The sequence below is a fragment of the Acipenser ruthenus genome, chromosome 3, assembly GCF_902713425.1.
Source record: "Acipenser ruthenus chromosome 3, fAciRut3.2 maternal haplotype, whole genome shotgun sequence".
Taxonomy (NCBI): domain Eukaryota; kingdom Metazoa; phylum Chordata; class Actinopteri; order Acipenseriformes; family Acipenseridae; genus Acipenser; species Acipenser ruthenus.
This window is the reverse complement of record NC_081191.1, coordinates 52,333,034-52,345,438: the sequence shown is the minus strand read 5'-3', so window position 1 is coordinate 52,345,438 and position 12,405 is coordinate 52,333,034. Positions and strand designations below refer to the sequence as shown.

The following is a 12,405-nucleotide window of genomic DNA, read 5'->3' as shown; positions in this document are numbered from 1 at the left end:
ATTTCCCAATCAATGTATTTTCTGATGAAAGCAATTCCAGGTTTAATTTCTCCTTACTGCTTCTAACTGCTAAAATAATATCCACAACTGGTGGGCACCCCCGTCACACTGGTATTGCCTTTTTATTTATTTATTTTTTTTACATTTCACCTAAGAGTGTTGGAAACTACACATTAAAAGTGGAATGGTGGTTTTGGCTTATTTAGTTTTGCCTCCCCAATACCCCGAAAACACGTAAAGTATCCGTGCTATACAGACAGTCACTGGAAGTTCTTGCGCTTCACTGTACTTGGCACAAGGAATTACTGTTCCTCTCAATTAGAGTACAGAAATAAAACAGACTATTTGCAAACTTGATTAAACAGGTCACAGGTGTATATATGTTAAACACTGACACAAGTTTATATACAATACACGTGATTAGTTTTTCTTCACCTATTCATCTTCACCATCCAATCTTACCCCCCACCCACCCACCCACCAGTCCCTCCGCCGCTACGAATTACTGGGCCCTGGTGCAAGACTGTAGTAGACCCGCCCCCTCCCACCCATGCAGCACAACCTAAAAGAAAACCTTTTGAAAATAAATATCAGCAGCAAAACCTGAAATCGGTCAAAAACATATTATCAACAAAACATATTCTAGCGTTATTTTAAGAAGACACAAGACAGTAATCTAACAGTATACCAAACATAAATAAATACATTGTGTAACAAGATGAATCAATTTGATTAATAACTCGATTTAGTTAATATTGAAACATATTAATAGGCAGGGGCAGCAGGATGCTATCTCACAAACTCTTGTGTTGATTCCATTTAGTACATTCAAAAGTTCCTACTAGTTTCTATTTAAAAAAAACATTTAGCAACTCTTATTGGTTTACTTTTAAAACATATTTAGTTTAACTTTCAGTTGTTAATCAATGTTATTTAAATTTTCTAATTATTTTTTCTAATTATAATTCTACCCCTTGCTTAAACATTTAAATATAACCTATAAATGTTCCAATTTTTTGTCCACTTCATGACTGCTTATTTTATTACAGTGTAATGGGCAGTGTTGTGTGACACACTGTTGTTACAGAATCTGCCCTGTGTCAGTGAGATGAGATGAGATGACGTTAAAAGCACTAAAACCACGAGTGCAAACACAGGGTAAAAATAATAGATCCGTACCAGGGTCGACTGCCCAAACGAACCGAGACAACCTATTTTTCTGATCTCTGATAGGACCGTTTGCTTTAAGGCCCCATTCACATGGGAGCGATTGGACGCTCACTCGAGGTGTGCGGGGTCACTGGTTCGCACCCAGCCTCGGCCCTGTTACAACAGCACTTACTTCATACCAGTGGTGGACATAGGGTTCACAGAAATGGTAGGCAATTGAGTATCTGAAGTAGGCAAAATTATATATGTGGGGATCCAAGGGCCGCTTAGGCAAAATAAATTGTGTATTCTTATGTATCTAGATACAGGAAATAAGGCCGTGTTAGTTTTGTACATGACCAGCCACGTTAGCTGAGGCCTTTTTGAACCACTTTCTTTTGAGCCAAGGTCAGAAAGACTGATCTTTCAGAGAAAGAACATGAAGGATTGGTGCTGGGATTCAGCTGAGTAATACTTTCATTGGTCCTGCCAGGTATGGAAATAAGACTCCCATTGCATAGCAGTTTGATCCATTCCTGGTATTACTGTGAGTTTAATAATAAGACACACCTGAGCTTGTTACCTATACACACTGTGGCTATAAAGCTTGTATTAAAACCTGGAATTTGTAAATAGGAGTCTTATTTCCATCCCTGGCTCCTGCAGCCAAAATCCAAGCTACTACTTTATGCATCTTTTTTTCTGTATTGGCTGCAGAAAGTTTTGTAGTGTCAGCTGTTTCTTATGTATTTTATTTCACAAAATATAAAACACAAATAATAATTTAAAAAATAGCTACACTTCTCTTTTGTTTAGTGGCTCCACTTAATCTGCATCAGATTCCGCCATCCTAATACTGAAGTTTTGTGATATATATCTAAACATTGACACTATATGTGCCCACACAAAGTGGACTGTAGCCCCCTCAAATTTTTGCCTAGCCCCCCTCCGCTCCCCTCCCGGGGAGAGCCTGCCACCGCCACTGTTAATAGGTTCAAATTAGTCACAAAACATATTAATCATAGGCATCAATTGGATTTTTAAATTAATGTTAAATTAAAAGTACAAAAGTTTTTTTTTTTATCGTGCTGCATGTCTGGACCTCTGGTTCGCTGGGCCCGACTCCCAGGTCGCGGCACCAACAGGTGGTCACCTGGTCTCCTGCTCCGCTCTCCCTGGTTGCCCAGACATCGCTGCATGGTCGCCTGGGCTCGCACCTCTGCCTGGGACTGCAGCCGACTGGTTGCCTGCCTGCGCTACCGACGCCACATCCACAGCACCTGGGTCCCCTGTCGCCAGGTCTTGGTATCACCAAGGCGGCGCCGGACTGTAGACTAACCCTCCCTCAAGAAGGGTTAGTTAAGTGTACAAAAACGTACCTGCCACTGTGGTGTATAAGTATGTGAAATTTACCCACCACAGACCAAATTAATCCGCGTTTGATGGATGAACCCTGTGTGTATGTGTATATATTATACATAAGAACTTAAGAAAGTTTAAAAAGGAGAGGAGGCCATTCAGACCATCTTGCTTGTTTGGTTGTTAGTAGCTTATTGATCCCAGAATCTCATCAAGCAGCTTCTTGAAGGATCCCAGGGTGTCCGCTTCAACAAAATTACTGGGGAGTTTGTTCCAGACCCTCACAATTCTCTGTATAAAAAAGTGCCTCCTAGTTTCTGTTCTGAATGCCCCTTTATCTAATCTCCATTTGTGACCCTTGGTCCTTGTTTCTTTTTTCAGGTCAAAAAAGTCCCCTGGGTCGACATTGCCTATACTTTTTAGGATTTTGAATGCCTGAATCAGATCACCGCGTAGTCTTCTTTGTTCAAGACTGAACAGATTCAATTATTTGAGCCTGTCTGCATACGACATGCCTTTTAAACCCGGGATAATTCTGGTTGCTCTTCTTTGCACTCTTTCTAGAGCAGCAATATCCTTTTTGTAACAAGGTGACCAGAACTGAACACAATATTCTAGGCGAGGTCTTACTAATGCATTGTAAAGTTTTAACATTACTTCCCTTGATTTAAATGCAACACTTCTCACAATATATCCAAGCATCTTGTTGGCCTTTTTTATAGCTTCCCCACATTGTCTAAATGAAGACATTTCTGAGTCAACATAAACTCCTAGGTCTTTTTCATAGATCCCTTCTTCAATTTCAGTATCTCCCATATGATATTTATAATGCACATTTTTATTGCCTGCATGCAATACTTTACACTTTTCTCTATTAAATGTAATTTGCCATGTGTCTGCCCAGTTCTGAATGCTGTCTAGATCATTTTGAATGACCTTTGCTGCTGCAATAGTGTTTGCCACTCCTCCTATTTTTGTGTGGTCTGCAAATTTAACAAGTTTGCTTACTATACCAGAATCTAAATTCTGAATGTAGATTAGGAATAGCAGAGGACCTAATACTGATCCCTGTGGTACACCACTGGTTATCTCGCTCCATTTTGAGGTTTCTCCTTGTGGCCGAGCTGTTGCTGCGATGATGTCACGGACCAGGAAGGAACAACACATAAATAATGAATGGGCGGGTGAAACTGAACGCAATGGAGCTCAGCGTTTTATTAAATAATAAAATAAACAAAAAGATTTAAACAAACAAACAAAAAGGCACAAAGGGCCAAACAAATAAGTATCGTGCTGGTAAAAACCAGCACGCTTAGCAGTTGTTTTTAACAGTCGTTTTTTTTAGCTCTCCTTGCTCGCTCTCCCGTACTCTCCTCTGTACACCCTCCCCTTTAGCGCGGACAGCTGGAGGTTTTTATATTCTGGCCGAGGGGTTAACTAGCTGTTAATTATTTTATTACCTCTCGGCCACAGTCTGCACGAGTTTAGTAAGGATGCGTGACTGTCAGCTAGTTAAATAATCAGTAGCTTACCAGTCACGCATCCTCACAAGGTTTTTAAAATAAAAAAACAATAACAAATACGTGGCGCTTTTATCCAAGCCACAAACAATAATACAAATAATAACAAAACAGTGCACAAATATATATAGGGGCGGGACACTCCACCACACATGCCCCCCCCCTTGTGCGCAGCACACATGGCCTTTTCGGCCACCTCCCCCCTTAGTCCCCAAAGTCCCGGTTCACAGTCAACAGGGGCAGCAACAGGCCAAAGGTGCTGGCCACGGCGGGATTTCCTCCTCCCACCCAAACAGCTGTAGCGTCCCGGTGGACCGCGCACATGCCGGCTCCTCCGGCCAAGGACACTTTGGGGGTGGTCTCCAGACCCCCCCCCCCCCCTTCATGGCCGAAAGCTCCCCTCCGTGGGGCTCCGGCCACCCGTTCTACTGTAGCGAAATTGCATGCAAGGGGAGCTGGTCTCCAGACCTCCCCCCCCCCCCCCCCCTTCGTGGCCGAGAGCTCCCCTTCATGGGGCTCCAGCCAGAGAGTATTTCCTGCCGCATGGCAGGGCTGGTAGCGACCCTCGGGAGGCGAACTCGGGAGGGGAGCCCCTGGCCATGGAGGCTGCAACGGGAGCTCCACTTCTCCCTCGTACCCTGTAACTGGTGCAGAGCAGCAGGCAGCCCCAGGCGATGCGGAGCAGCAGGCAGCCCCATGGCAGGCATCCTTGGGCGGTGTGAGGCAGACATCCTTGGGCAGTGCAAGGCAGGGCAGGAGCAGTCCTTTCCATGGCGGTGGAGGTGGAACCAGCAAGTATTCACCCTCTGCTGGTGGAGGTGGGAGCGGTAAGCTGTCCTCCCACGGCGCTTGAGACGGAACCAGCAGGCATTCACCCTCTGCTGGTGGAGGTAGGAGCGGTAAGCTGTCTTCCCACAGCGCTTGAGAAGGAACCAGCAGGCATTCACCCTCTGCTGGTGGAGGTGGCGGAGGCAGAGGCAGCAGGTATTCTTCCTCTGCTGCTGGAGGCCTAGGTTCTGGACCTGTGGGCCTCCCCCCCCCGGATGCACGGGATCCCCCCCTCTGGGCGCTGGATGCTCGCGCTCCCCCCCCCTCTGGGCGCTGGATGCTCGCGCTCCCCCCCCCTCTGGGCGCTGGATGCTCGCGCTCCCCCGCCACTGGGCGCTGGATGCTCGCGCTCCCCCCCTCTGGCCGCTGGATGCTCGGGCTCCCCCGCCACTGGGCGCTGGATGCTCGCGCTCGCGCTCCCCCCCCCTCTGGGCGCTGGATGCTCGCGCTCCCCCCCCCCTCTGGGCGCTGGATGCTCGCGCTCCCCCCCCCTCTGGGCGCTGGATGCTCGCGCTCCCCCCCCCTCTGGGCGCTGGATGCTCGCGCTCCCCCCCCCTCTGGGCGCTGGATGCTCGCGCTCCCCCCCTCTGGGCGCTGGATGCTCGCGCTCCCCCCCTCTTCGTATTGCGTGGGGCATATGGCCAACGTGTGACCATATGCCCCACAGCCAGGGCATAACTCCGCCACGAGGTTCGTAACAAACCTCCCAGCCATCACCCTGACTTCCCCCTGCTGTTGCTGCGGTTGCTGTTGCTGCTGCAGCTTACCTCTTCCCCCTTCTCTTCCTACTCCTTCTCCCTGCCTTCCTCTCCTGGGCCGGTTCCTCCTCCTCGTCCTGGAAAGGGCAGATCGCTACCGTGTGCCCGTACATCCCACAAGTAAGACACCAGCCTTGGTCCTCCAGACCACCGAGGAGGTCCTCCAGTTCCCAGCAGCGATTTCTCCAGCTCCAGCCTTCCACTTTTTTTTTTTTTTTTTTCAAAACACAAAAAACAGTTTAAAAAAAAAAAAAAAAATTGCCCTTTGCTGTTCCTGGTCCGGCTCTTGGAGGCGTTGTTTATCCCACGCAGGACACCATATGTGGCCAAGCTGTTGCTGCAATGATTTCACGGACCAGGAAGGAACAACACATAAACAATGACTGGACGGGTGAACCTGAACGCAACGGAGCTCAGCGTTTTATTAAATAATAAAATAAACAAAAAATTTAAACAAACAACAAACAAAAAGGCACAAGGGCCAAACAAATAAACAAGTATCGTGCTGCTGAAAACCAGCAAGCTTAGCAGTTGTTTTTAAGTCGTTTTTTTTAGCTCTCCTTGCTCGCTCTCCCGTACTCTCCTCTGTACACCTCCCCTTTAGTGTGGACAGCTGGATGCTTTTATATTCTGGCCGAGGGGTTAATCAGCTGTTAATTATTTTATTACCCCTCGGCCACAGTCTGCACAAGTTTAGTAAGGATGCGTGACTGTCAGCTAGTTAAATAATCAGTAGCTGATCAGCCACGCATCCTCACAAGGTTTTTGAAATCTAAAAACAATAACAAATACGAAGCGCTTTTATCCTTGCCGCAAACAATAATACAAATAATAACAAAACAGTGCACAAATATATATATATATATATATATATATAGGGGCGGGACACTCCGCCACACTCCTCTAATCAGTACTTTCTGTTTTCTACATGTTAACCACTCCCTAATCCATGTGCATGCATTTCCTAGAATCCTTACTGCGTTCAGTTTGAGAATTAATCTTTTATGCATTATATATATATATATATATATATATATATATATATATATATATATATATATATATATATATATATATATATATATATATACACACACACACACACACACAGAGAAATTTGTAGAAAATTAATTAAAAATAAAAATTGAAAATATCTTTGTTGGGTAAGTGTCCACCCCCCTTGTAATAGCAATCCTAAATTAGCTCAGGTGTAACCAATCACTTTCAAAATCACACACCAAGTTAAGTTACCTCCACCTGTGTTAAATTGTAGTGATTCACATGATTTCAGGATAAATTCAGCAGTTCCTGTTGGTTCCCTCTGCTGGGTAGTGCATTTCAAAGGAAAGACTCAACCATGAGCACCAAGGCGCTTTCAAAAGAACTCAAAGTTGTTGAAAGGCACAGATCAGGGGATGAAAAAAGGCCTTGAATATCCCTTGGAGCACGGTCAAGACGATTATTAGGAAGTGGAACGAGTATGGCACCACCAAGACCCTGCCTAGATCAGGCCGTCCCTCCAAAGTGGATGACCGAGCAAGGAGGAGACTGGTCAGAGAGGCTACCAAGAGGCCAATGCAAACTTTGCAAGAGCTACAGGCTTTTATGGCCAAGACTGGTCAAAAAGTGTGCATGTGACAATAATATCCCAAGCACTCCACAAATCTGGCCTGTATGGTAGGGTGGCAAGAAGGAAGCCATTACTCAAGAAAGCCCACCTTGAATCCCGTTTGAAGCCATGTGGCAAAAAGTTTTGTGGTCTGACGAAACTAAAATTGAACTTTTTGGCCTAAATGCAAAGGGTTATGTTTGCTGCAAACCCAACACAGCACATCACCCAAAGAACACCATCCCTACTGTGAAGCACGGTAGTGGCAGCATCATGTTATGGGGATGTTTCTCATCGGCAGGGACTGGGGCACTTGTCAGGACAGAAGGGAAAATGAATGGAGCTAAAGTACAGAGAAGTCCTTGAGGAAAACCTGCTGCCCTCTGCAAGAAAGCTGAAACCGTGACGGTTCAGCAAGACAATGACCCAAAGCACACAGCCAAAGCTTTACTGGAGTGGCTAAGGAACAAAAACGTAAATGTCCGTGAGTGGTCCAGTCAGAGCCCTGACCTAAATTCAATCGAAAATTTGTGGCATGACTTGAAGATTGCTGTCCATTAACGCTCCCCAAGGAACTTGACAGAGCTTGAACAGTTTTGTAAAGAAGAATGGTCAAATATTGCCAAATCTAGGTGTGCAAAGTTGGTAGACCTATCCCAACACACTCACACCTGTAATTGCTGCCAAAGGTGCTTCCACCAAGTATTAACTCAGGGGGGTGGAGACTTATCCAATTATGATCTTTCAGTTTTGTATTTAATATAATTTCTCAATAAAAGCTTTTTTTGCCCCTTAACAGTGTGGAGTATGGTGTGTAGATAAGTGGAAAAAAAATCATCATTAAATGCATGAAACTCGGGAGGCACTGACACAACAAAAATGTGAAAAAAGTTCAAGGGGGTGTAGACTTTCTATAGGCACTGTATATACACACACACACACAAACGTAGTGGACAAGAAAATTGAAATGCCTGGGTAAATGAGGGACACCAAGTATATTGAAAGCAAGGGCTTCCATACAGGGGTGGCTCATGCGTTAATTAAGCAAATAACATCCCAGCATGCTTAGGGTCATGTATAAACAGGCCTGGTTGCCTGTAATTATGGCTAGCATGGCTGCAACAGGAGACCTCAGTGACTTTGAAAGAGGAGTGATTGTTGGGGCGTGTTTGGCAGGAGCTTCAGTGACCAAGACAGCTCAACTTGTTGATGTTTCATGAGCAACGGTGTCTAAGGTGATGTCGGCATGGAACTCCGAGGGAAAGACATCATCAGCAAAGGGCAACAGCGGGCAGAAGCACATACTCCAGGATTGTGATATCCGTGCATTAATTCAAAGTGCAATGCAAAACAGACGAGCAACTGCAGCTCAATTGACTGCACATTTCAACCTGGGGCGCGAGCAGCCAGAACTCCATACAGCAGGATACCATAGTGGCCCAACTCCCTATTAAGTGACTTTACATTGCTGTTTCCATTTTATTGTCCACTAATATATATATATATATATATATATATATATATATATATATATATATATATATATATATATATATATGCAATAAAATGTTGCACATTTCAAATGGTACTTTGTAATTTAATAAATGTAATTCAGTAAAATAGTATACACCACACATAAGGCAAGCAACTGAATATAACAAAAACATTGTGGACTTAGTAGATTGATGAAGAGTGATGTAATTTGTAGAATTTTTTTTTTTTAAATCACTGTAGCCCACAGAAAGGGAGATCATGTCTAACTAACCTGCTTGATTTTTTTGTGGATGCAACATCGACAGTGGATAACTGCAAAGCATACAACATGGTTTATTTAGATCTCCAGAAAGCTTTTGACAAAGTTCCGCATAAAAGATTAATTCTCAAACTGAACGCAGTAGGGATTCAAGGAAATGCATGCAAATGGATTAGGGAGTGGTTAACATGTAGAAAACAGAAAGTACTGATTAGAGGAGAAACCTCAATATGGAGCGAGATAACCAGTGGTGTACCACAGGGATCAGTATTAGCTCCTCTGCTATTCCTAATCTACATTCATGATTTAGATTCTGGTATAGTAAGCAAACGTGTTAAATTTGCAGACAACACAAAAATAGGAGGAGTGGCAAACACTGTTGCAACAGCAAAGGTCATTCAAAATGATCTAGACAGTATTCAGAACTGGGCAGACACATGGCAAATGACATTTAATAGAGAAACGTGTAAGGTACTGCACGCAGGCAATACAAATGTGCATTACAAATATCATATGGGAGATACTGAAATTGAAGAAGGGAACTATGAAAAAGACCTAGGAGTTTATGTTGACTCAGAAATGTCTTCATCTAGACAATGTGGGGAAGCTATAAAAAATGGCCAACAAGATGCTCGGATATATTGTGAGAAGTGTTGCATTTGAATCAAGGGAAGTAATGTTAAAACTTTAGAATGCATTAGTAAGACCTCACCTAGAATATTTCGTTCAGTTCTGGTCACCTCATTACAAAAAAGGATATTGCTGCTCTAGAAAGAGTGCAAAGAAGAGCAACCAGAATTATCCCGGGTTTAAAAGGCATGTCGTATGCAGACAGGCTAAAAGAATTGAATCTGTTCAGTCTTGAACAAAGAAGACTACACGGTGATCTGATTCAAGCATCCAAAATTCTAAAAGGTATTGACAATGTCGACCTGAAAAAGAAACAAGGACCAGGGGTCACAAATGGAGATTAGATAAAGGGGCATTCAGAACAGAAAATAGGAGGCACTTTTTTTACACAGAGAATTGTGAGGGTCTGGAACCAACTCCCCAATAATGTTGTTGAAGCTGACACCCTGGGATCCTTCAAGAAGCTGCTTGATGAGATTCTGGGATCAATAAGCTACTAACAACCAAAACGAGCAAGATGGGCCGAATGGCCTTCTCTTGTTTGTAAACTTTCTTATGTTCTTATGTTAATACTTCACATTTTGGCCCTTTTAAAACTGTTTGTTCATTTTTAAGTAACTACATTATAACCTTGTTTTTTTTACCATTTTACTGTAACACTGTTTTATTTTTATACATTTTAAGTACATGCATTGTAATAAAGTTGTCCCCCCAAAAGCTTTTTTTCTGAAATACTTTGTACCCTTTTTACCAATTTTCAAGCTCATTTTATTTTTCTAAATTAAATACAACAAAAACTGTATACCCGTTAACATTTTACTGCAGCGATTCAGTTTAAAGCTTATTTTACTTTTCTAAAATAACAAAAAAAATGGAATATCCGTTTTTAAAACTTTCATGCTTATTTTATTTCAGTATACAAAACACTTTGTACGCTTGTTTTTTCCCCCCATTTTCCTTAATTAAATAAATAATTACAACAAAAAAAAAATAACACCTTTGTTTTATTAACCACTTTATTACTGTAACAAAACCACAAGCATAATTACTTTAAAAACTACACACGGGATAGGAAGGGAGGGTGGGGTTTCTGTAATAGCAAACTACTAAAAAAAAAAAAAAAAAAAAAAAAAAAACACCACATCATGACAGGATGGGAGGGTGGGACTTCTACAACTGCTTAAAAAACTACAATTTTGGGACCGGAAGGGAGGTGGGACTTACCGGTCGATCCGACAAAAAAACGACAAAACGTAAGAAACCAATATTATTTGTAAATTAATAATAAACAAATCTAAAAATTCCCATTTGCAGATACAATGGAGTACTACATGATACAATGGAGTACATTTATTTTCATGACTGTAGAAATTTATATTCATGGCAATTATAACGCCACTTCTGTATCTGTATGTCTGTCCTTCCTTTCCCTGGTTGTTGCTAGTGCTGTGTGTGTGCGTGAATCATGTGCAATTGTAAACATGTTAACTGCTGTGTAAACTTGACACAATGTACTTGCTTTGTTTTTGTGATTGAAATACTACTAAGATCGGCAGACCTGAAACAAGATATCGGTTTGATTGCCTGATAATGTATGAGCTTAACTAGTTTGAAACATTATAACGAATTAGAAAATGGGATGGAGATTTCCTTTAACCTGATTGGTCAATACAAGGGCTTAAATCTCTGGTTCTGTTGGGCTCTGGGACATGTTCCATGAGAATTTAAGCCATGGTTATATTGAAACTCTAGTACATTACAAGCTCCGTGGGAACGTGATGCGGCACGTTATGTCCCGCTAGAAAATGAATCAGCTGCTGCTACTGGTAGACAGGTCAGGGAGGGTAGTAAGTATTTTACATGTAGTAATGTCAATGCCATGAAATAATGTACCTTGTACAATTATTATAAATAAAACTATTGCCTTACGTGCCTCTACCTCTTCTATCAATATAGCCATCTCTTGTGTCATGAAGTGTGGTTTACGTATTCTGTCAGCGAGTGACCTACCACTTGCTGTTCTGACTTGCGCTGGTTGTTCTTGGTCTGTGCTACTGCCGCTCGACATGATCGCCACTTCTACATTCAAAATCACATTCTGTCTCAAGGGGATTGTTGCCGGGGCCTGACTGGAAAGCAGATTCCCCAACCTACTCAGCATTGATTGGTTGGCCGCTGTCAGTGCTGGAGTGTGGAGTAGTGGTTAGGGCTCTGGACTCTTGACCAGAGGGTTGTGGGTTAAATCCCAGGTGGGGACACTGCTGCTGTACCCTTGAGCAAGGTACTTTACCTAGATTGCTCCAGTAAAAACCCAACTGTATAAATGGGTAAAAAAAATTATGTAATTGTATGTAAAAATAATGTGATATCTTGTAACAATTGTAAGTCGTCCTGGATAAGGGTGTCTGCTAAGAAATAAATAATAATAATAATAATAATAATAATAATAATAATAATAATAATAATAATAATAATAATAATAATACTAAACATGCTTGTGCTGGGTTTTTAATTTCATCAGAATCACACTTTTGGAGAAGCCACTCCCTGTGGGGCAGAGGCGATTGACTTTAAGCACTGCGTTTGCGATTGCACTGATTTAATCAGAACAGAGCCCACAGTGTTTAAATTGGAGCGTTAAATTACCCAAAATCTTATCTGGTGAGCTAGGAAGAACACATACAAGTAGCAGACTACTAAAATCGCAAAAATTAAGTACATGATTAAAAAAGGGCACAAACTCATACTCTACAGAGTTTAAACTAACCGCGATCAATGGGTTGGAAAAGGGCGAGAAGC

The 12,405-nt window shown here is 42.6% G+C and overlaps 1 protein-coding gene across 2 annotated transcripts in view; it reads right to left on the bottom strand.

The window, feature by feature from the left end:
• tmem65 (transmembrane protein 65) overlaps nt 1-12,405 on the bottom strand; it is a 100,696-nt gene that overhangs the window by 64,410 nt on the left and 23,881 nt on the right. The window lies entirely within an intron of this gene.